Below are 26877 nucleotides of genomic sequence, written 5' to 3'. Positions count from 1 at the left end.
CCAGCGCACCCTTGCGCTAGAGAGGAGCCGAATCCATGAAACTTGAAACTTGAAGTCTTGACTTCAAAGTTGACGTCTCTTGCTTATGTGGATGGAATCTTTGACCAACCTTTGACTTTTGACCAGAAGTTTGACTTTAACAAAAAATGTTGACTTTTGACTTTCTTCACACTTTAGTTCCAAAAGTAGCTTCTTTTCCAGAATTTCATTCTCTTCCAGTTGAATTAACCTCAAATCTGAAAACAAAGATAAAACACCCGAGTAGCACTGTTTCAAGTATGAAAATGCATGCTTTATGTACCTAAAATTCACACATAAATGTGCTAATCAGATTCCTCCATACTTAGACTTTGCTAGTCCTCGAGCAAACAAAAAGAAAAGCTAAGAAACAAAAATAAAAAAAATTCTAACTCACTTTTGTAGGCATCACGATTGCACTTAGCACATGTAATAAGCCTTTAAACCCCTACGTTATCCCTAAAGGACGAGTTGTGTCTCGTAAGTGTTTGCAGTGAATATACACACAAAATTCAATTTGTAAATCCATACTATGGCTAAGATAAAGAATGCAGCCGCTTAAAAATGAAAACAATTTACTATGAGGTTTTTAGATATTCCCCCACACTTGAACTTTTTTATCCCACTCTAAGTTGGAAAATTGTCATACAACTAACTTAGGGTAGTTTGGGGTAGGGTGAGTCACACTGTTTTCCTCAAGATTAGATCGAGTAGGTCTTCTAGGCTATAAAAGACTTCAGCTCAGAACCTTGGTAGAACCTTTAAACACATGCTCAATTTCAATTTCACTTTGATTTCACTTGCCATATTTTTCCAAGTATTGAACTCAAATGTTCCTCCACTGCACTTGGCTTGAATGACATATAGGGCATGGACCAGACACTCAAGTTATTAAGCAGTGTTAGAATAGATTCTCAGTGCATATATCTTTTGATTACCACTTTGTGGCTTTAGACATTGATGCAATATGAGTTCAAACTTCTTTTAACACACAACTACAATCCGTGCATTGTCTTGACCTCTTAAGCTTTCTAGGTGGTTCATGTAACCAGACAACTTTAAGGAATTAAGTGTAGAACACCCCTAAGGCTTACTTACTCAAACTAACTAGGCTACAAGTCAAAATTAGATCAAAGAGCAAATATTTATTTTATTATTTTCTTTTCTTGGTAATCAACTATATCATGCAAGTGTGTCATGGTTCAACCATAACACCTAATCAAAACTCGTGTAAATAGGATAACTAATAAAATCGACTCTCTCAGTAGACAGTGTAAAAAACATTTAAAATCCCTTTGATGGATATATTCCAATTCCCTCCTCAATGCCAAATTTTTTATTACTTCAAAGTGCAAGGTATTTTGGATGCTCTCAAAGTCTTTCAAAAATAAATTAAAGAGGCTACAAAACTCACTCTCGAACCAAAGTAAAGACTACAAATTCAATGAATTCCCCCCATACGTAAATGATGCAATATCCTCAATGCATGTAGAAAAATAAAAAATAGTAAAATAAAGCAGAACATGGTAGGGGAATATACCAGACGTGGTCATGGTTGCTTAGGGTAAAGAGGCTCATGAAGATCCATTACCTCTTTAGAAACAACTGGCAACTCCAAATAAGGATTTAGACGCTGTCCATTGACTTTGAAAATCACTCCATCCTTGGGATTTAGAATCTCAATAGCACCTTGTGAAAACACTTTATGAACAATATATGGGCCATCCCAACGAGATCTCAACTTTTCGGGGAAGAGATGCAATCTTGAATTATAAAGCAAAACCTGGGCGCTTACTTGAAATGATTTTTGGAGAATATGTTTATCATGGAAGGCTTCTATCTTTGCCTTATACATCCGAGTATTGTCATAGGCATCATTTCGAATTTCCTCCAACTCAGATAGTTGGAGTCTTCTATGTGCACCAGCATCAAACAGATCAAAATTCTATTTCTGGATGGCCCAAAATGCTTTGTGTTCTAACTCAACTAGTAGATGACATGCTTTCCCATACACCAGATGGTAAGGAGATTGACCAAGATCGATTTTGTACGCAGTTCGATGAGGCCACAAGGCATCTACCAATCAGTTAGATAATCCTTGCGATTGGGGATAATAGTTTTGTCAAGTTTGCCCTTAACTGGCTAAAAATTTTGAAAGAAGGACAGCGACCTCGGGCCAGACATCCAAACACCCTGTGGCGCATCACTCCAGTAGTTGAACCCCCAAGGATGACCTCCTACATACCTGTCAGGAGGTGGATTGCAGCCCCATGCCATTACACGTAGAACCATCCTGGCATGCAGCCCAAACCATGGCCTTGAGCTGGAACACAGCTAGGCTGCTGTTCTTTGAGCTGTCTAGACAGCTCCTGGCTTCCAAATGGCGGAACCAAGCTATGATCCATGTGGACCATTGGATTCCACTCCAAATGGGGACCACAACCACCCCACATGCAATTGGGATCGACCTTGGCACTGGCCATGCAGAAAAATCCAAGAAAAAGGGCCTGTTCATGCCTTAAACAGGCTCTGGGCAATGCACTGGGCGATTGGCCCAATCACCTAGTGAATCGCCCAGAGAATTCAAATGGACTGTATTGCTATCCTACCTCTGTGGGCCTTCACCAGTGGGCCATGCACAGTATGAGGAGGTGGTAAATAACCAAAATACCCCTCTTCACATCTGTTTGGTGGTATTCACACCTTGGGTACCCAAGTGGGCTCTATAGGGCTTGGTAACCATGCCAGGGATGGTCCAGCAGAGCTGCTGACCTGGGGGCTGTTTTGTTAGATTATCAAGACCATGTACAACTAATTACATAGATAAATACCAGATCTGACCCTAATCCACATCTCTGGATGATGCATCGGGACATGGACCCGAAAGCCCAGTGCAAGACCCGGAGAATTCCAAGTGACACCAGACTGAACACCGAGTCAGACTAGTGAGCCTAGACTAACACTAGGTTATCTAAAATAGTTTTGAATATTAAAATAACACATTTCTGATTTATTACATTAGGGTTTGATCCCGTGCTCGAGGTGCACAGCTAGACACCGATCGAAACTGAACCAACAACTGAACTAGTAGGATCAGATCAAGTTGAGTGGAATGTCATCGTGTATGTAAATGTAACATAACTAATATGCTGGAATGAATCTTAATATAATGATATTGTGCTGTATACTCAATTCATAAATCTTGAAATCTGAAAACAACATTGTATGGACTACTGGAATCTATGAATGAACAATGTATGCTAATTGTGATTGTTAGACTAGATGCCATAGCCGGTTTGAAATGAGGCCTGTGGTGGCCCATAGAATGGGATACGGTTGACACCGCCTGACTCATACGATGCCATATAGACATATTGGGCTAGAGTTTCATCATCTGTGGGCACCCTTACCAATAGGGGTTAAGCTGTTGGATGCTTGTGGGAGTGACCATATGAATATGAAAAGAAAAGAATAGAAAAGAAAAGCAAAGAAAAGAAAAAAATGTTATTGCACCGAAAAGGTGAATTATGGGCTATAAGCCAGAGAAAAGAAAAGTGATGAAAAAGGATAGATGCCTCACAGGTTAATCACAGAGGGCTGGTCGGGCTGACCTTGTTGAAAGCTGCGGGAGCTGACTGGTCCTCTCCGATAGCTCAATGGGTGTATCATGGGAAGGGATTAAAAGCCCGCACCAGGGATACATGTATTGGGGATTGTAGTAGCACTAACATGCCTTAGTTGTGATGTTAAGTGGCTAATAAATAAATGAACTGCACCTCATGTAGGATTCATATGGTTCTGAATTGCATGTGCATGCATGGTGATGTATTTCATTCACAGGCTCGGTGGACCTCACACTCTGTAATATATGTTTTTCTGTTAGATGATCCTACAGGTGGATGTCAATGTGGCATGGAGACTTATTACCCGGAGGAGAGCCATGGTGGTTATGACTATATTGGTGTGGACCCAGATGGAGGTCATACCGTTAGTGCGTGTGTTCTCGGTGATTGTTGAAGATGACCAGTGAAGGGTGTTGCTGTTGACTTTTATCTTGGGGACTCCTTTTTATTTTTGACAAAGTTTTTCCCCGTTTTACTTTTTAGCTTTCTTCTTTTTGGGGCTTGGGTTACCTTGCACTGTATATATTTCTTTTGTATATGGTAGGGGTAGATACTACTGTTTTCTTTGCAGGAGTGAGAGAGGAAATGATTAGACACAGTATTGTACATATTATCATTTCCTGTACTGCTATACTCTTCAAATGCTTTAATGTATATACAGTTTTCCGCAGCACTCTGAGTTTTACATGATGTATTATGGTGGATGTGTGTTTGTGAGATTTGGCGGATTGCTGACATGCAATTTGAGTCACCTACCTAATCCTCCCAGGGGGTGGTTTAAGGTGTGATAGGTTTTCTTTACGATTTGCTTGATTGGCCTATTAGACTCTTCCACTTGGCCACTAGTTTGGGGGTGACCAATTTATGGGTGATTCCATATTTCTTCATGAGGGTCTCAAAGGTTCTATTGTAAAAATATTTATCCCCTCACTAATGAGACCACGTGGTGTACTAAAGCGAGACAAGATATACTCTTTAAAAAACTTGACCACCATTTTGTGGTTATTGGATTTACAAGCTATGACCTCTATCCATTTAGACACATAATCAACGGCCAACAAGACATATAAATTCTCAAAAGAATTAGGAAATGCTCCCATAAAGTCAATACCTCACACATTAAAAATTTCAACTACCAAAATTGGGTTGAGGGGCATCATTTTTCTCTTTGTCACACGACCTAAAGATTGACATGCTCTACAAGTCTTATAGTGATCAAATGCATCCCTAAAAAGAGTCAGCTAATAGAAACCGTATTGAAGAACTTTGGCGGTGGTTTTCTTTGGAGCAAAGTGGCCGCCACAAGCTTGATCATGGCAAAATGATAGTATGGAATATAACTCATGATCGGGGACACATCGTTGGATAATTTGGTCCGGACATGTTTTAAACAAGTATGGGTCATTCAAGAAAAAGTATTTGACTTGTGAGTGAAACTTATACTTGTCTTGGGTAGACCAGTGATCTGGTGTCGCACTCGTGACAAAATAATTCACGATATCGGCATACTAAGGTTCACTACAGATGGTCAACAGTTGTTCATCGGGGAAATATTCATTGACGAGGCATTCATCATCCGTAGCATTTGGGAGACAGGACAAGTGATCTGCAACCAAATTTTTTGTGCCTTTCTTGTCCCTAATTTTGAGGTCAAACTCTTGAAGAAGCAATACTTACCTAATGAGATGGGCTTTGGCATCTTTCTTACCCACACGATACTTGGGAGCCGAGTGATCCATATACACTATTACTTGAGAGCTAATCAAGTAGAACTGGAACTTCTCAAGTGCAAATACAACAGTGAGAAACTCCTTTTTAGTTGTGGTGTAGTTAAGCTGTGCATCATTCCCCTATTACGAAGTTTGATGCATCACACATTAACTCAATTGGTTTAGTCCAAATTGGTGCTTGAATAATAGGAGTCATGGTTAACTCCTTCTTTAGACGCTCAAAGGAATCAAAGCACTCTTTAGAGAAATCAAAATTTTGGTCCTTGGCTAGCAAGTTGGTTAAGGGTCTAGCCACCGCACTAAAGTCCTTGGTGAATCTCCGGTAGAAACCTGCATGCCCCAAAAATGATCGGATGTCCTTCACGCTTTTGGGGGGTGGTAGATTAATAATAAGATCTACTTTGGCTTTATCAACCTTTATCCCCTCTTTAGAGACAACATGACCTAAGACTATGCCTTCCTTTACCATAAAGTGACATTTTTCCCAATTGAGAACTAGGTTCTTCTCTCCACTTATTTCCAAAACCAACTTTAAATGGTGAAGGAACTCAGAATAGGTGGAGCCATCTATAGAAAAATCAACCATAAAAATTTCAATAAATTTCTCCACCATGTCTGAGAAGATGCTCATCATGCACCTTTGGAACATAGTAGGGCATTACATAGCCCAAATGGCATGTGATGGTAAGCAAAAGTTCCAAAGGGATATGTGAAAGTAATTTTTTCTTGGTCTTGGGGGCTACAGGAATTTGGTAGTAACCGGAGTATCCATCTAGAAAACAATAGTATTTATGACCGACTAATCTTTCCAACATTTGATCAATAAAGGGTAGAGGAAAATAGTCTTTCCAAGTGGCTGCATTAAGTTTACGGTAGTCAATACAAACCCGCCACCCAGTTTGGATATGTGTGGGAATTAGTTCATTGGTGGCGGATTGGAACACAGTGACTCCAGATTTCTTTTGCACTACATTGATGGGATAGACGATCCCATTGTCAAGTCATTTCAAGATTTCTTTTTGAATGGCTTTTGTCTTCATGGGATTAGCCCTTCTCTGAGGGTCCCTTGAAGGTTTTGAACCCTTAATGAGATCTATATGATGTTGCCAATGGAAGGACTAATCCCTTTGGAATCGGACATTGTCCATCCGATTGCTTCCTTGTTCTCTTTTAACAAATTAATCAACTCTTCCTCTTGACTAGAGGTCAAATTAGAAGCAATGATAACGGGAAGAGTTTGATTCTTGCCTACGAAAACATACTTTAGATTTGAAGGCAAAGGCTTCAAATCAAGCTGTGGGCCTCCTCTATTGACGGCTTGGGGAGTAATTTTGCCAATGTTCCAATTGGCTCTGAGGATTGCTGCAAACCCATGATCTCAGAAAAAAAATCTCCTCCCTCTAGGTCACCCAACTACTCCATGCATTCCTTGAATCTTGAATCAAAATCAATATCAAAGTGAGTACCAATGGAATCCGGAAAACAATGCAACATATGAAAATCTTCATGGAAATTGGGTTGCTTACCTAATCTAAAAACATTAAAATCAATGGAGGTGTTTCCAAAAGATAATTTCAAGAGACCGTTCCTATAATTAATCAATGCATAACTAGTAGCAAGGAATGGCCTACTAAGTATCACATGTATTTGATCCTTTAAGCTCGCCACAGGTTTGATGTCCAAAAGTATAAAGTCTACAGGAAATACAAATTCACCCACTTTGGTCAAGACATCTTCAATCATGCCCTTAGGAGTCTTAACCGACCTATCGGCTAATTGAAGTATGATGGTGGTGGGTTTAAGCTCTCCTAAACCTAGTTGTTGGTACACAGAATAAGGCAAGAGATTAACACTAGCTCCTAGATCAAGAAGTGCATGCTCAATTTTTGTGTTACCAATTACACATGATAATGTTGGGCAGCCGGGGTCCTTGTACTTAGCCACTACTTGTTGGGATAGTATGGAGCTAACATTGGCTACCAAGAAAGCTTTCTGGGGCACATTGGTTGTCCTCTTTTGTGTACATAAGTCCTTAAGCACTTTGGCATAAACGGAAACCTATGAAATGGCATCTAGCAAAGGAATGTTCACTTGAACCTATTTAAAAACATCAAGAATCTTGTCTATGGATGTTGCTTTCTTGTTCTTCACAAGTCTCTTGGGGAAGGGGGCTTTGGGAATATAGACTCTCTTAGATGGCTCATCAATTTTCTCCTCTCTAACAATTTCAGGTTGCTTAGATGAACCTTGCAAAGGGGGAGACTGGTCCGTCCTACCAATGGGCTGGTCTTTAGGAGATGTAGATTTTGGTTCAGATTGGCTATCTTGTAGATAATCACGTCCACTCCTCAGAGCATAAATAGTATTACAATGATTAGAAGACTCTGGGTTTTGTGGACCTTATTGAATAGAATTCAACTGATTTGGGGAAGAGTGTGGATTGGCATTTCTTGGATTGGGATTTGGTTGGCTAGACATCTTACCTTTCTCTCTCTCTCTCATGTAAGGCATTGGCAAGTTGAGAGATTTGCTTCTCCATATTGTGTTGGCTAGTCATGAATGTGTTCATGAGAAGCTCCACACTCTTCTATAATGATGAAATCCTAGATACATCACCACTTCCTCTCATGAATCCTAGAGGTTGATTTACAGGAGGTGGTGGAACAATAGATTGCAGGGGGGGACAAAAATTGTTGGGTTGATTAGGAGGGATGTATCTTTCATTGGTTTTTTGGGAACAAACTGACCTTGACTCAAGAGTTAAGAGTTGGAAGGGCTTGCTTAACTATTGGCTTGACTACAGGAGAAATTGGGATGGTTCCTCCAACCTGGATTGTAAGTGTAACCATAAGGGTTATTCTAGTACATGGCATTCACATTTTTAGAACCAACATTCAAACCATTCACACTAGACATATTGGGACATTCCTCCATCACATGGGTAGGGGATTGGCACCAACTACACATGGGCACAGAATGATGTACTTGATTCAATTGGGCTGGTCCTTGAACTACTATGGCTTCAAGTCTCTTGTGAAGACTATCTGGCTGAGCTTCTTTGGCCACAACACCTTCTACAAAGTAACCCTTATTGGTCATTGTTCTCTCACTCTCCTGGGTTGACTCCCATTTGTGAGTCTTTTCAGCCAAGTCAAGCAAAAATTCCCAAGCTTCATTGTCATCTATGAATGATGTAAAGCCTGTTGGGCACATAGATTCTAACAATTATTTGGTTTGATAGTCAATGCCCTCATAAATAATTTGGCATAAATGTCATGTGTCAAGTCCATGGTGAGGACACTCTTGGAGACAAGTCCTTGAATCTTTCCATGAGTTTTGAGAAGGACTCATTTGGCTTTTGCTGAAATTGAAGAATGTCATTCCGAATTTTGTTAGTTTTATTCAAAGGGAAGAACTTTTTCAGAAAAACAACTGTAAACTGGTCCGAAGTGGTAATGGAGTCTCTAGGCAAACTATAAAGCCACTTTTTATCTTGGTCCATGAGTGCAAAAGTCATAAATCTTAATTTCACCGCATCATCGGTCAGTTGTTGGACCTTAATTAGAACACAAACCTCCTCAAATTCCCAGAGAAACAAGTAAGCATCCACATTAGCCATCTTGTGAAAGTGTGATAACATACTAATGAAGTGGGACTTAAGTTCATAGTTGTTCCCTTGGGCCGCTGGTAATCTAATGCATGAGGGTTGAGCAGCTCGAGCGGGATAAAAACGGTCCCTAAGGATCTTAGGTTGTTCTTCTCCCATGGTCATCTTTCAATTCTTACTAATCGATTTTTTGAATTTCGAGTCCAACCAACCATACAAAGTCCACAATACTACAAAATAACAAAAGAAACAAGATGATCGCAATACCAATCGATAATTTAATTCTTTCTTTTTCCTCAAATTTTGATGCGAATTGCTGGATTCATTTTGAATCGGGGTCAATGCAAAACCTCCTGACGATCAATGGCTTGTAGACTGGTCATTGTTAGGGAAAAATCCTCACACACAAAATCCATCATCTATTGTCATGATATCAAAATTTTGATGATAACAAATAAACCAAGTTATACTAACTCTTGTTTGAGATGCATAGAATCCCTATACAAGAGCATGGCACCAAGTGAGGGGGAGTGACTCAATTCAAGAGATTGATGATCAAAGCAATTGAAGCCATAGTACAAGCTTTCAAGACATCAAAGAATCATGAAGTAAGAAGAACACATCATTAAGACAAACACTCAAGCGAAGCAATGGAGCTCAAGACTTGAAGTATAATGAAGACTTAAATTTGTATTAATTTATTAATTTGTTCTTTGATCACAAATTGATGTAATGCACACACACACACATGCATACATATAGAATGACCTTAGAGGTTTATTTGAACCCATTTTATATGGTCAAGACCAGTGGAATCGCCCTAAGTCAATCCGATAAAGGACTTAAACTTTTTCAGCAAAAATGCTGATTCGGCATATCGGATCCAGAAACGGTATACCGATTCTGTATACAACTTTAGACATGATTTTCCCGAGAACAAATGGCTTGCTCTGGATTGGATATGGCATACCAGATCATAAACTCATTCCGGATCATGATCCAGTATACTGAATTAGAGAATCTGACCATTGGACCAATGGCTAGATTCCTAAGTGATTTTGGCAATTCGACATACCAAATTGAAAATTGGTATACCAAATTGGTGCTGTTTTTGAATCTGAACTCAAAAATAGTTCACTATTGGTTTGAGCTCTCAAGTCTATAAATATACACTTTGCTCAAGCTCAAAAGAAGCCTATCACAATTACTAAGAGACAACATCATAAGCTCTATCATTCTAAGTGCCATAATCTCCAGTGAGCATACATTGATCGCAAGCATACATTGATCATAAGCTCACACACTCAACCTCCTCCACCACATCAAGCTTTAAGCTTCAAAGTTTGAAGGTATCACACACTTCTACTAAGGTTGAGGTAATACTTTTACTTAGTAATTATTTATGATTGGTTAAGTCCTCTTGCTTGGAATCAAGATTGGTTGAGTCCTCTTGCTCGGAATCAAGAATTGTTTGAGTCCTCTAGCTCAAAATCAAGAGTTATGTAAGAGTCCTATGGCTCTCTATCAAGATTGTTTTAATTAGTGGAATTCTCTCTAAGTTAGAGAGGAGTGGGTGTAGGCAAGATTGGGTCAAATCACTATAAAATCTTTGTGTTATTTGTGTAATTATTTTAATTTATATTAATAACTTATAATTTCGTAAAATATTTTCTTATCTACTAGTTTCACCTATTCACCCCCCTCTAGGTGAATTCAAAATTGGTATCAGAGTAGGAGCTTAAGACTTTGATTAAAGACTTAATCTTATTAAGAGTAAAAAAACCAGGGGTTCTTCTAGCAATCGAAAAATTGAGGGATAAAATATATCAAACCTGCCCCAATTTGACTTAGATGTTGCTTAAAGAATAGGGATCAACAGTCATCCACACCAATGATCTGTGGAGTATCACCCATATGGTTACAATCAATAAGGAGCCCCCACAGATGACATCCACCATACCTGCAAGAAGGTGGGTTGCAACACCCTGTTGTTGCTCAGTCCAATACCTACTCAGAGCACAGTTATTTCTCTCTCTTGAGCATTAAGGGGGCCATGCTCCTAAATATATCCTCCTTGTATGAGTAGTAGGGTTACATCCGTGCTCGGATTTGCTATTAATTATAATTTCTCTCTCTTATGACGTGTAGATTCTACTACCGTGTACACTGATGAGCTGTTTTCACTTGTGGTCAAACCAAGCCACAAGATTTTTGACTAGTTCAGGGCCTGCTTATGGAGGAGAGGTTCCTTAACTAGAAGTGGGGAAGATTTATCGATGGTGATTCGTCGACCATCCTCCTAGCACGAGTCCTCGGAGTGAAGAGTATCAGAAGGTGTTCCCTGCGTCCCCGTACCTAGACACCTCCTTCGGCGATGAACTTAGCATCGCGATCGAAAAACTGATCGGGATCACGAAGGACACATCGTGATAGTCGAGGGGTAAGATACTGCCCTTATGAATGTAAGTGTGCCTTCCCCTTGTTGGCCTTGAAGTGTGGGCCAAAGCCCAATGAATTTCTTTAGGGTTCTGCCCTTTACAGCAGCAACAGATGTACAAACGGACTCACAAAGACCACATCCGTCCTTTAGTCCGCTCATGCTATTTTAGGTTTTTTGGTGTTTTCCTCGTGTGGGACCCACACCCCATGCCCTGGGCATCCTGTGTAGGCACCAAGATAAGGTAGGCCCCACCCTTGGTCTCCTTGGCTGGAGTGTGTGCCATATAGGTGGACCCATTTACCAAGTTACCCATTTAAGCTGAGCAGTCCACTACTTCGTTCGGGAACGACAATTGAATGGGAATGGATACATATGGCAACTAAACAACTTAGACGGTAATAATATTTTTAATAAAACACATACGGTAATAATACAATGTGTTTAATATGGTTGCTCTATAAGCATAAATACTGACATTTCAACATACAAAGTGAGTGTTAGGCAATAAGTCTTAAAAAAGTAGGCATGTAGTATTAAACAATTACATGAATGCATCGTACACGATTTCTATGCATAAAAAAAGTCTAAAAAATAAATCAAGATCTAATCCCCACTCACTTGTTGTCTTGACTTGGTGATTCTAACCAAAATCTGATTCCCGCGCGTACTTGTACTACCTTTCGGACGGTTGCAGTCGCCTAATTTAACATGTTTAAAAGAGGCAATCCCCATAATCCCTCAAAATCCCTACTTAAACATCCTCGAAGTAGGCGAGGTCGCCGGAGTAAATGCAGTTCTACTAAAGTTGTCAATGCACAACAATCAGCTTTGAACCCACTTTCGAAGGCCTTACCCTCCAATTGGGTCAAAGATTTCTTAATATGAAATGTATCCCTTTAAGTCTAGTTTGTACAATGCATTTTGAATCGCATTGTTTCGTTATATATCGACCAAGTTATGGCCAAAACAACGGGCATAGGTCAGTTTGAGCAATAGGAACAATTGTGCCTTGTGACCAATGCATGTCTAAAGGGTGTTCCTACCGGTGGCTGGCAGAGCGACTCTGGTAAGAGCCACCGACAGATAGGCTTCAGGTGGCCTTCCTGCCGGTCCCCTTGTTAATAACAGTCATGCCTGAGAAGCTGTGAAATAGCTAGGGCTTGGGTCTTAGGTCTCTTTTAAGCTCATTTGAGCTATGAGGGGTGTTTGGGTGGTCTTCTTACACCTCCTATAGGATGGTTATCCATCCCTTGATTAGCCCCACTATGAAGTGGGTGCAAAATAAATTGGATTTTGGATCAAAAACTTCATTTTTGAATGGTTTCCTCCATGGCAGGTGTTGGTTTTCAATGGAGGGAGGTTGGAAGCTATATGAGGGAGTGAACACACCCCAATTAAGGCAGTAAACATGCCTCAACTGAAATCCTAGGGTCCTACCCCATGAATCCCCAAACAAGGGAAATGGAGGGAGAGAGATGGGAGAGAGAGAGAGAGAGAGACTTACAAAGGCAATGCATGCTCAAGCAAGGGGGCTTCCTCGTCCTCCTTTTCTTCTTCTTGTTCTCCTCTTCTTCTCCTCAACAGTTCTCTCCCTTTAGTGAGAAAAGAAAAAAGGTTAGAATGTGGGATTCCCACTTCTACTTATAGACCTCACTTCACTAAGGCCCGTTTAGCTGTCCACTATAATGCACTTCTTAAAATCACATTATTAGGTAGACCCACTCATATGGAATCAGAAGGGGTGTGATAGTATAGGTACACCTCGCCCTTCATGGGACTACAAAGGAAAGGATCCCACTCCATTTAATCCAGTTTTAAAGCTTAAATGGCCTATTTTGACTCGAATAGACTGGGGACTTTCTCTAGTACACTTGTACACCTTCGAGGACATTAATGCTATGGATCATACGCATCAAATGCCAGTAGCTACCATGCATGGTTAAATTTGATTATGCATGGTTAGCTATGTCACACCCCACCCAAACTAAATCAGGCTATGTGACTCAATGTCTACAAACATGCCCAAAACCACCAGGATCTCAGTTCTGTGGCTAACCTCATAGTTAATAATCATAGTAATCAATATAAATCAGAGTAATACTGCGGAAGATCAAATACTACATACACTTTAGTTTACAGAGTTCTATATGATAGTATAAATAGTTAAATAGCCATATTGCTATTTAAGCTTTACAGTCACTGTTTGTTAAGAAATAATAACCGCAAGCGTACGGGTTAATCGTAGCTACGGGTCGAACACGAGTAAGTCAACCTTGAATAAACTTCCACTTTTAATTAAGACGAAGTGTACTCAATCAATTTAGGGCTGTCACTATCCAACTACTCACAATGATATTACAGTCATGGACAACAATTTTCTACGAGTTTAAGCCTAATTGAATTAATGCTACGGTTTAAGCCTAATACTTATTTATAGACAAAACCCTGGGCGCCCCTCTCACTTGGTCGACTTCCACTAGAAGTCTAGACTGATAGAAAAGGGGAGGGGTTGGTCACTTAAGTGACCAACCCCTCCAGAGCTCGGGTCTTGCACGGCCAGCCCCTTGTGGGCGCACTAATTTGGGCCCAGCCCATTTTCGGTTACATCTCCTACTCGCCCACACAGGGCGCATAATTTTAATTGTGCGCTCACGTTTCTCTCATTCCACGTTATCCTCCATATAGGTAATGGGGCGTGCGACCTATCGAGATGGTACAAGGTAGGAGTATTATATCAAACTTCCATCTAGAAAACATAGTTCATCACTTCAAAAGTCTCAAAATACCCCAAACGATCCACTTACACCTGATCTAACACTCTTGATCCCTCATGATGAGTAGTGTTAATTCTTGGTATGTACTGTACTCATGACTGCGCCGATCACAAATACGACACGTCGCCCGAGCAATGAGTCACATAACAAAGGTGTAATGTCCAATGGTTTTCTGCGAGCCCCTCATGTCAATCCAAATATCCCCAACAGCTTTCCCAATCGCTTCCCGCTGGACCACATCATCCATGGTCCTAAGGAGAACGTCAAAGTAGCGTCATTGGGTGTCTTTTTCATGACATTGTCTCAGGTAATAAGGGTACTTTGGGATTAATATAATCCACGTGGCTCACACAGTGATGAAGCAGGGATCCATTCGGTCACTCTCATAATCGATCATCCTGAGCACATGCAGTATGATATGCATGCTATGGCGTAACTCCCACTAGGGTGGGCATGTCACTCGCAATAAATAAACGTCATATAGATCTTAGTCTAGTCGTTTCTCTAAGCGCCTAACCTGAGTCTCTAGTGCAGTCACCCTCATGGTTTTTGTCTAGAACCTCACATCTGGCTTCTAACAGGCTATTTGGAAGTGTGGTGTCTTCCAAGTTGGACCAAGTAAAGGTCTCATCTTAGCTCTAACTAGGGCACCATAGAGCACACAGGCTCATGGGCTTATCTCGCTTGCTATACCCCAGCGCCGAGGTGAATCACTTGTGTGAGTGGGTTGATTTTAAGCCTGGTGACATCTTTACAAATAATGAATGTATACACACAAGATTACTCAAACAAATATATGCTCATCAATAAATGTAAGAGAAATACAGATAAATATCCATCACAAACAAAGTGTTCTCAAAGCAAATACATATCAGATCCGCCTGAGTCCCAAGTTCCTAACGTGAACTAGGAAAACATCTCTGGCAATGGGCTTATTCAATGGATCAGCCAACATATTGCCAGTGGAGATATACTGCTGAACCACTTCACCTCACGCTACCATGTCTCGAATGTAGTAATACCGTATGTCAATGTGCTTGGCTTTACCATGGAACTTGGGGTCCTTCGCAAATGCAAGCGCTGCTGTGCTATCACAGTGTATAAGCACAGCGTTGTTTGAGTGAGCAAAAACACTAAGTCTCTACAAGAACCTCATGAGCCAAATAGCCTCCTGTATTGCCGTCGAACATGCTACATACTCCGAATCCATCGTGGATAGGGCGATGCAGGTCTGCTTCTTGCTACTCCAAGTGACAGCCCCGCCTCCTAAGACAAACACATACCCCGAAGTGGACTTGCGCTCGTCTCTGTCACTAGCCTAATCAGCATCACTGTAGCCTCTCAGTCTCAAGTCTAAACCACTGAAGGTGAGCGAGAGGTCTGCAGTGCCACGTAGGTATCGAAGTATCCTCTTTATTACCTACCAATGAGCTTGCCCTGGGTTACTGTGGTAACGGCTTACCATGCCAATGGCAAAGCAAATATCTGGATGCGTGCACATCATCGCATACATCAGACTGCCTATTACCACTGCATAGGGTATTTTGGACATTTGGTTTCTCTCTTCATCACTCTTAGAGCATTGGTCTAGGCTCAAAGTGCATGCCTTATCCATTGGAGTGTCAATAGGTTTAGAGTTGCTCATATGGAACCGTTCCAAGACTTTCTTTATGTAAGTCTCTTGAAACAAACTAAGAAGTTTCCTAGTGCGATCCCTCACAATCTTCACCCCCAACACAAAGTTGGCCTCACCCATGTCCTTCATCTCAAAAGTAGAGGACAACCACTCTTTAGTGGTGACAATCATTCCAATGTCATTCCCAGCCAATAAGATGTCATCAACATACAATGATAGGATAAGAAACCCTGCCTTGAACCGTTTAACATACACACATTGGTCCTCTTCAATCATGTCAAAACCCGCAGTGGTAATGGAATGGTGAAATCTAATGTACCACTGCCTGGACGATTGCTTAAGGCCATAGATGGAACGTTTGAGACGACATACTTTGCGCTCATGTCCCTTCTTCTCAAAGCCCATAGGTTGAGGCATTAAGAACTCTTCGTCCAGTTCTCCATTGAGAAAAGCAGTTTTAACGTCCATTTGGTAGAGTTCCAAATCCAACTTTGCGATAACGGCTAGAATGAGGCGTATTGAGATCATTCTCACCGTAGGGGAGAACGTCTCATCATAATCTATACCCTCCTTTTGGGTATATCCCTTCGCCACAAGACGTGCCTTATACTTGTCAATTGATCCATCTACCTTTTGCTTGACCTTCAAGACCCACTTGTTCCCAATGGCCTAGCACCCAGGTGGAAGATCAACTAACTCCCAGACTTGGTTCTTACTCATAGAACTCAACTCATCTTCCATAGCAGCTTGCCACATTTCCTTAGCTAGAGAAGAGAGCGCCTCACTCACTGATGCTGGCTCATCCTCATCCCTCGGGGCACAGACGAGGACAACATCCCCTTCAATCTCAAAATGACGTCAGGGAATGTGTCCACATGCGCTCTTACGCGCAGAGGGTTCTTGACCCGCAGGTTATGCGCTTTCATTAGGTAGTGCACTCCCACTAGGCTGATGATTACTCTCACCCTCTCTGGCGATCTCATGATGAGTGTTTAATTCCTCACCCTCGCTAAGAGTAGGTGGGACGCTTCCATCAGTCTCTATCTCAAAGAGATCAAGGTCTCTGCCAGCGTCCCTGATGCTAGGAAAATCGAATCAAGAAAATCCACATCGCGGGACTCACTCTCTGTTATTCCTCCATCTTGATGTTCACCGTACACTATATGGCCTTTCGAGGTATCGGAATATCTTATAAAGATACTCTTTTTAGCTCTAGGGCTAAGTTTCCCAAACTTATGGGGGGTACTATGAACATATCCTGCACATCCCCATGGTCGCATATGCCCCAAAGTGGGCTTTGCGCCGTTCCACAATTCATAGGGAGTGGAGGGAACTGACTGTGATGGCACGCGATTAAGGACATAGGCAGCGGTCAACATAGCATCCCCCCAGAAAGATATTGGGAGGTTGGCCTACGCCATCATCGATCTAACCATATCTAAAAGCGTCCTATTCCTCCGCTCTGCTACACCATTTTACTGTGGAGTGTGGGGAATAGTCAGCTACCTAGTGATTCCTTTTTCCTCACACATCTCTTTAAATTGATCAGATAAATACTCACGTCCTCGGTCAGTGCGCAGAGTTTTTAACCTCTTACCTTGCTGATTCTCAACCTCTGCTACAAAGCGTTTGAAGCAATCTAGTGCTTTGTAGCGGTGAGCGATCAGATATACATAACCATATCATGAATAATCATCAATAAAAGTAAGAAAATAGGAAGCACCATGACGTGCCTTCACGTTCATAGGTCCGCAGATGTCCGAATGGACAAGCTCTAGGGTCTGGGTTGCCCATTTAGCCTTTTCAAAAGGCTTTCGGTGGGCCTTACTAGTTAAATAGGTCTCACATGTCGGTAGATTGACTTTAGCAAGTGAGCCAAGAAGGCCTTCTCGAGCTAGCCGTCCCATCCTATCTCGACCTATGTGTCCTAGTCTAGCATGCCAAGTAATTGAATCAGAACTAGTATTAGAATCAACTACAAAAGATGAAGAGGAAACAATATGAATTATCAAATCTAATTTAATAAAACCAGTCTCAAGCCTACAATGTCCAAAACTACTACCATCCAATCGTATCTCAAAAGAGTCACCACAAAAAATAAATGAATATTCTAAATTCAATAATGCAGTAACTGAAAGTAGATTATGTTGGATTTCTGGTGCGTATAGCACATCATGAAATAGCAAGATGCGCCCAGTGCGCAAGGTGAGCTGGTAGGTACCAACTCCTTGAACTGCTTCACTTGTGCCATTCCCCATGTAGATACTTTGGGTGCCATCCAAAATCTTTCTATAATCTATGAACCCTCCTCGATCTCGCGCTATGTGTCTTGTTGCACCTGTACCTACAATCCAATCAGATTGAGTTTGGGCAACCAAAACAAGTGTACATACAAAAGTACAAGGAGAGAAAGGTAGAAAGGGTACCCGCTTCGCTTCAGTGTGGTCACGAGCGAAGTGCCCCATCTTCTGGCAGTTATAGCGCTTGACCTTAGTGATATCTTTCTTTCCACCTTGCTTGCCAAGTCGGTGCTTGGTGGTCTTACGCCCAGTTGGCGCAGCTTTCTGAGCTTGATCTGATTCCTAGTGGTCCTTTGTCTCTTGTGCTGCCCCACTTAGGCGACAAGGGCATGTGATTGGGTCGCTTCTAAGTGCTCCGCCTTTAGTTCCACATGAGCGCAATGTCATTAAATGTCTTGACAGTGTCGTTATGTGTCAGAACTATCTTCATCTGCCCCCAGGAATCAGGCAATGTCCTAATGACGGCCTGTACTTGCTGCTCATCGGTAAGGTGTACCCCAGCATCATCCAATTTTTGGATCATGTCTTTCATGACCCTGAGGTATTCAACCGTAGTGTGCTTGGAGTCCTTACGGTACATCTCAAACTTCAAGGTCATGGATTTAAGTCTAGTCGTGGATGTACCGCCACAGTCGAGCCTTACCTGGTCCCACATGGACTTGGTAGTCTCACACTTCTCATACTGGCTGATAAGATCATCGTGCATCGTGCTTAACATAAGAAAGCGTGCACTATAATCTCTCTTAAACCAATTATCGTAAGCCTCTTTTTCTTGACAGTGATGGGCGGTAGTACCCACTTCGGGTGGGGCCATCTCAGTGGTCAGGAGATCTAGGTAATCTTGCTCATTAAGCAAGAACTTGGCCTTTTGGTGTCACATGTCATAGTTGGTGCCATTCAACTTGTTGCCTTGGTTAAGGTCGGCCACAATAGTCTTAGAAGTTATCACTACAATGTGCAAGGGAGGACATTTAGTATAAATCCATAAATTCACAAATTTGTTCAAGAAACCCTAATTATAATTAATGGTACCCTTTCCCACACGGTGAGACCAAAAACTTCGCTAAGCTGGTAATCAAATCTCACAATGTGGGGGTCTGGGGACATATAACTTTAACTGATTTCGAACATATGTAGGAAAAAAAATAAGAATCTCCTAACCATAGTTTAATGCGCCATACATACGGGTGCGCAAGGGACTCACACAAGAGACCCAAATTTGGTACTCGAAGTGATATGCCGAGTCGGTACAAGATTGTGATACGCAGTGCAATAGCTCCCATTACATGGCTTCTCTAAAAATATTAAAATTACAACCGGCTCTTTACATTCAAGATTCTACTACAATCTATCAGCAAGCCTGGCACTTTGTATCACTTCCAGGCACTAACTCTAACGCACATCTATCCAAATAAACACATCGCTCAAAGTACCAAATCCATGCCATGAGAAGTAAATAATAAAACACATGGTTGCATGGGATGGGGTGTTTGACAACAGTACCCTAATGGCAGCGTCAAACAGGTTTGTACCGCAATGAGGAGAATTACATGTTTCTTTATTAACAAAGTGGCCCAGGGCGATCTCCAATACACATGGGAAAAATATAGGACGATTTGGGGCAAAACCCTATCTCCCATTTTTCTCCCATGGATCTCACAAAATGATTTCTCACTAATGGGGGTGCATATGACATAAATAAAATACCCCAAAAAAATGAGAATCCCTACAGGGGAGATCACCAAAATTTGGAGAGGGACACAAGATCAAACCATGAGCATTCATATTAATTGAACAATCCACATATGATATGCATTTCAATAACATACATATTTTCTCAAAAAAAACAAAGAAAACATATAACCAACTATAACTCTTATGCTCGAGTACATAACCAATTACATGCATCTAAGACATATGTATCATCAATCAATCAATCATATGCATATTGTTAGAACCAAAAGTATAAGCCCAATTAGGGAAAAAAAGGGGGGTGGGTGGGTGAAGGGATTCTCACTTCACCCATCTCCTTCCCCCCCCCCAAAAAAAGCCTAAAACAAAAGAGCAAGTACCGAATCTGCCCCCTTATTTTCCATTTTTTTTTATTTAATCCCAATGACTCACAGCCACGACAGTCGAGCGACACACTACCCATGCTGCTGTGCGTGCTATTACACAAGACATATGGCCATAGAGGGATCAAGGCAGGGCAAGTCAAGCCTTGGCCGTGGCAAAAGTAGAGAAAAAAAAATATATAATAACACACCATCTGAACCGAATGTTATTAAAAACAAAAAAAAACATCATCATTGCTTTTGTTTTTTTTTTGTTTCTTCTTTCTTCTTCTTTCTTCTCGGTTTTCCCTTTTTTTTGTTTTTTTTTTCTTTCTTTTCTCTTGGCAGCTCCGTGGCAACACATCATGTACACAACTACGACAGCAACTGCTCGCACACTGTTGCTGCTGTGCACCAAGGCTGCGCGTCCAACGGGGAAAACCAAAAAGGAGAGAGAAAGAGTAGGTAGAGAGGGGAAGAGAGAGGAATGGGGTTGGGGAACGTGAGCAGCGCTCCCGGCAGTGCCCACGTCCCCTTCCAAAGAACAAAGCATGCCCTCAATAAAAATTAAAATTGGATCTCTTCCCAAAGCATGCAAACCGTAAACCTAATGCCTCTGATACCAATGTTAGCATAAAACATTCCATTAATCACAGAGGTTTAGGGAATACTTGAACCGAATGAAATCGCAGCTAAAGAGACGATTGAAGGCGGCTTACAATTACGAGCACAACCCGATCTCTACAGGTTTCTCCATAGAGAACTCCACATCATAAAACCCTAGGCAGCGATAGAAACCCTAGGAAATGCAGAACTTGAAAGAAAGGGAGAGATCTAATTGAATTAATGCTAGGGTTTAAGCCTAATACTTATTTATAGACAAAACCCTGGGCGCCCCTCTCACTTGGTCGACTTCCACTAGAAGTCTAGACCGAATAGAAAAGGGGAGCGGTTGGTCACTTAAGTGACCGACCCCTCCAGAGCTCGGGTCTCGCGCGGCCAGCCCCTTGTGGGTGCACTAATTTGGGCCCAGCCCATTTCCGTTTACATGAATAGATCAAGCAAACATAAATTCTGTCATATGACTTTAATAAAATGGAAAAGTAATGGAGAGCATCAACCCTTCCTTCTCTCATGGCTTCATCCTACTTTAAGTTGAGGGATTAGTTGGCCATGGAAGAATCTAAGGAAAGAGAGGGAGTTGATGGAATGGAAGCATTATACTAAAATAGAAAATCAAAACAAGTAAAGTACTTCCTGAATTGACGAACACAAGGTTGAAGAAGAAAATCCAACTTTGAACTTGCACTTGTTTAGAATCGAAATTACAACAAGAATGAGAATAAAATCTAACCTAAGCTTACATTACCTTGAATAAAGATTACATCTATGAAATAAAACTTTAAATAAAAATTACAACCACTAAACCAAAAAGTTGAAAATTAAACTAAACCTAAAAACTAGAAGCAGAAAAAAAAAAAAAAAAAAAAGAAGAGAAGAGAACCTCAGAGGAGGGAAAGAACTAGGGAAGAAGAAAGAATGAGAGTAAAAAAGATACGTCCTAGAATGGAGAGTGAGGTACCTTTTTATATGAAAGAGGGGAAGGGAGAAACGGTTAGAGAGAAAGACATGTGAGAAAAAAAATAAAAAGGAACGAGAGGAAAGGGGACCGAAAAACCATGGGTTTGGGATAGTTTTAGGAAGAGGGATGGATAGAAATTAAGAAAGAAAAATTGGAATTCCAATGGAGGTGGGAATGAGAGGGAGAGAGGTAGGCGGTTTAGAGAAGAGGGCTCCGTGGGAATTGAATTGAATTTATTATTTAAATTTTAAATTCCAACTTTAGTCCAAATCAATCCTTTTGCTATATCTCTCTTATTCTGACTCTGAAATGATTCAACCCAAGAACGAAAAGTGCACCAAATAATTCTACGAACACAACGAACCCCATATTCGATATGTTCCGGAGATTTCCAAAATCATTAAAATTACCATTATGGCCTTATCTCTCTTTCTCAGGGGCCCGGCCCGCACAAGTGTATGAAACTTGGATTCGGCTCCTCTCCAGCGCAGGGGTGCGCTGGAAATTGTCTAGCGCGGCTCAGACATATGACACGTGGACTCGGCTATATAAGATGGTTTGAATTAATTAAGAACTAGAAGTCGTTTTGGGCTGCCATGGAGAGAAATATTCTTCAAAATTTTGAATTCTTTCTCACAACCGCGCCAAACTAAATTGCAGAGACATTCATGACGAGTTCCCTCTCTTCGAATCGGGTCATCTCCATTGGCAACAGTATCGAACCTTACCACTGTCGTTCCACCGTCTCGCCCTCTTCGAATCAACTCCTCTCTACCAGAGACGACATCGAAGCTTACCACCTACGAGCGATCTGCTGCACTATCTCCCCAATGAAGTTCTCTCCTTTCCCAGTCTCGCCCTCTTCGAATCGAGCTCCTCTCGAAATGATTAGGATTAATTAAGCACATGGAAATCATATGTTTTGCGATAGAGAGAATGAATCCTAAAATTTGAAATCATCTTTCCCCCAAATCACAGGTTCAAACAATGTTCTCCATTTTCCCTAGTCTCGCCCTCTTCGAATCCCCTCCACCTACGACAGTTTCGAAGCCTCCCCTTGTGAGCGACTATTTCCTCTATGCTCCCTCTTCTGTTTGATAAAAACCTACGATTTTGGGTTTTTTGATTTGTTTGGTTCCATTTTGAGACTGCTAACCTGCGATTTTGGGGTTCTGATCTATTTGGTTTTCAAATTTGAGGCTGCTAACTTACGATTTGTACCCTGATTTTGATCTGTTTGGTTCTGGATTTGAGGCTGCTAACCACTGGACTTCCTCACTGCCAGGTAACTTCAATCCTCAGATTATGGTACAAAAATATATTGATCCATTACATGAATACTATGACTTTCATGTTTGGTCCAAATTTGTTTTGAGAATGCATTCCATGTTCTATAATCTATGAATTGTGCACTAGTTGCATTCTCCACATGCTAGTCTGTTCATCTGCAACTGTGTCCATGTGTGTGCATGATTTTTGTTTCATTTTTTTTTATATTGGGCTAAATTAACATGTTTTATCGAGGTATGTGAATCTTTAGCTCAACGGAAGAGCAACTGGGTTTCTCACCTAGTAGATGATGGTTCAAATCCATTGAGATTCCTTACAATGGAACGTCAGAATGCTATAGTGGATGCTGAACTGTAATGCTTCACAAAAAAAATGATGCAAAGAAATAATTCAAATGGCCTGAAACCACTACAGAGAGAGAAAGGTTTTTTCTTCTTTAATTTCTTTGCCTAGAAGCATACAAAATTGGATGCTTAGTTGAAAAAATGGTGATTTTGTATCAACAAATATTTAGGCGCAACAGGATTGTGTATTCTGGAAACCATGCTCATCCAAGTTGTGTGTTACTTGGAAGGGCCTTCCCTTGTAGTCAACCTGCTAATAGATACTGTCGTGTTTGCTCTAGTCAAGAGAGTGAGGTACAAATTTAGTTTGGCTCTCTCTTTTCCTTCCTTATAATTTTCAATTGAAGGCTTTATGGTTAATTGGGATTTGGAAAGCTTGAAATTGTTAATTGATAAAGATACTGAGGTTGAGATATATCCAATAGTGTTAATTGACCAAGTAGAGCTATACATACATAAACTGAACTAGTAGAGCTATACAAGGTTTATGAGAAGTATAGCCCACCATATATAACATTCTCTACCTTTTGCTTCTATTTTTTTTCCTGCTTCAGCCCCTACAAGACTATTTTTTAACCATTTAAGTTTTCTAGCCAACTGATGCCTGAAGCATGCTCCACAGTCCAAAGTTTATTTGCAAAGACTGAAAGAGTGAGAAAAGATGAGCTTTGTTGACAAGATGAAATATATGGAAGTATTTGTTCTGAGGATGGCATTAATAGCTGGTCCGGAAGAGGATGGAATATTCTAATGCATGATGCAATGGGAGCTCAGAATTTATATCTGTTGGCTGGAGAATTCTTCTCTTATGCTACATAGTGCAGCAGATCGCTCGCAGGTGGTAAAGTTCGATGTCGTCATTGGTAGACAGGAGCTGATTCGAAGAGGGCAAGACTCTGGAACGACGGTGGTAAGGTTTGATGCCATCGCCGGTGGAGATGAGCCGATTTGAAGGAAGGGAACTCATCGTAAATGTCCGTTTGGCACTCGATTGTGAAAGGAATTCAAAATTTTGAAGAATATTTCTCTCCATCGCAGCCTAAACGACTCCCTGTGCTTAAGTAATTCAAATCATCCGATATAACCGAGTCCACGTGTCATATATCTATGCTGCGCTGGATGATTTCCAGCGCACCCTTGCGCTGGAGAGGAGCCGAATCCATGAAACTTGAAACTTGAAGTCTTGAGTTCAAAGTTGACGTCTCTTGCTTATGTGGATGGAATCTTTGATCAACCTTTGACTTTTGACCAGAAGTTTGACTTTAACAAAAAATGTTGACTTTTGACTTTCTTCACACTTTAGTTCCAAAAGTAGCTTCTTTTCCAAAATTTCATTCTCTTCCAGTTGAATTAACCTCAAATCTGAAAACAAAGACAAAACACCCGAGTAGTATTGTTTCAAGTATGAAAATGCATGCTTTATGTACCTAAAATTCACACATAAATGTGCTAATCAGATTCCTCCATACTTAGACTTTGCTAGTCCTCAAGCAAACAAAAAGAAAAGCTAAGAAACAAAAATAAAAAAAATTCTAACTCACTTTTGTAGGAATCAAGATTGCACTTAGCACATGTAATAAGCCTTTAAACCCCTAGGTTATCCCTAGTGGACGAGTTGTGTCTCGTAAGTGTTTGCAGTGAATATACACACAAAATTCAATTTGTAAATCCATACTATGGCTAAGATAAAGAATGCAGCCGCTTAAAAATGAAAACAATTTACTATGAGGTTTTTAGATATTCCCCCACACTTGAACTTTTTTATCCCACTCTAAGTTGGAAAATTGTCATACAGCTAACGTAGGGAAGTTTGGGGTAGGGTGAGTCACACTGTTTCCCTCAAGATTAGATCGAGTAGGTCATCTAGGCTATAAAAGTCTTCAGCTCAGAACCTTGGTAGAACCTTTAAACACATGCTCAATTTCAATTTCACTTTGATTTCACTTGCCATATTTTTCCAAGTATTGAACTCAAATGTTCCTCCACTGCACTTGGCTTGAATGACATACAGGGCATGCACCAGACACTCAAGTTATTAAGCAGTGTTGGAATAGATTCTTAGTGCATATATCTTTTGATTACCACTTTGTGGCTTTAGACATTGATGCAGTATGAGTTCAAACTTCTTTTAACACACTACTACAATCCGTGCATTGTCTTGACCTCTTAAGCTTTCTAGGTGGTTCATGTAACAAGCTTTAGGCCAATTACTCTCAAACTAGACAGCTTTAAGGAATTAGGTGTAGAACACACCTTAGGCTTACTTACTCAAACTATCTAGGCTACAAGTCAAAATTAGATCAAAGAGCAAATATTTATTTTATTATTTTCTTTTCTTGGTAATCAACTATATCATGCAAGTGTGTCATGGTTCAACCATAACACCTAACCAAATCTCGTGTAAACAGGATGACTAATAAAATCGACTCTCTCAGTAGACAGTGTAAAAAACATTTAAAATCCCTTTGATGGATATATTCCAATTCCCTCCTCAATACCAAATTTTTTATTACTTCAAAGTGCAAGGTATTTTGGATGCTCTCAAAGTCTTTCAAAAATAAATTAAAGAGGCTAAAAAACTCACTCTCGAACCAAAGTAAAGACTACAAATTCAATGAATTCCCCCCATACGTAAATGATGCAATATCCTCAATGCATGTAGAAAAATAAAAAATAGTAAAATAAAGCAGGACATGGTAGGGGAATATACCAAACGTGGTCATGGTTGCTCAGGGTAAAGAGGCTCATGAAGATCCATTACCTCTTCAGAAACAGCTGGCAACTCCAAAAAAGGCTTTAGACGTTGTCCATTGACTTTGAAAATCACTCCATCCTTGGGATTTAGAATCTCAATAGCACCTTGTGAAAACACTTTATGAACAATATATGGGCCATCCCAACGAGATCTCAACTTTCCGGGGAAGAGATGCAATCTTGAATTATAAAGCAAAACCTGGGCGCTTACTTGAAATGATTTTTGGAGAATATGTGGGCTTCTATCTTTGCCTTGTACATCCGAGTATTGTCATAGGCATCATTTCAAATTTCCTCCAACTCAGATAGTTGGAGTCTTCTATGTGCACCAGCATCAAACAGATCAAAATTCTATTTCTGGATGGCCCAAAATGCTTTATGTTCTAACTCAACTAGTAGATGACATGCTTTCCCATACACCAGATGGTAGGGAGATTGACCAAGATCGATCTTGTACGTAGTTCGATGAGGCCACAAGGCATCTACCAATTAGTTAGATAATCCTTGCGATTGGGAATAACGGTTTTGTCAAGTCTGCCCTTAACTGGCTAAAAATTTTGAAAGAAGGACAGCGACCTCGGGCCAGACATCCAAACACCCTATGGAGCATCACTCCAGTAGTTGAACCCCCGAGGATGACCTCCTACATACCTGTTAGGCGGTGGATTGCAGCCCCATGCCATTGCACTGCCCTCAACATAATGTACTGCTTAAATCCCAAGTAT

General features: G+C 40.8%; 1 pseudogene; it reads right to left on the bottom strand.

Moving 5' to 3' along the window:
* Positions 1-1567: 1567 nt before the first annotated feature.
* The window catches only part of LOC122672288, a 59850-nt pseudogene continuing 34540 nt past the window's right edge, over positions 1568-26877 (bottom strand).

Source organism: Telopea speciosissima, chromosome 8, assembly GCF_018873765.1.
Source record: "Telopea speciosissima isolate NSW1024214 ecotype Mountain lineage chromosome 8, Tspe_v1, whole genome shotgun sequence".
NCBI lineage: Eukaryota > Viridiplantae > Streptophyta > Magnoliopsida > Proteales > Proteaceae > Telopea > Telopea speciosissima.
The sequence above is the reverse complement of the archived record's forward strand: the minus strand, read 5'-3'. Positions and strand labels throughout refer to the sequence as shown.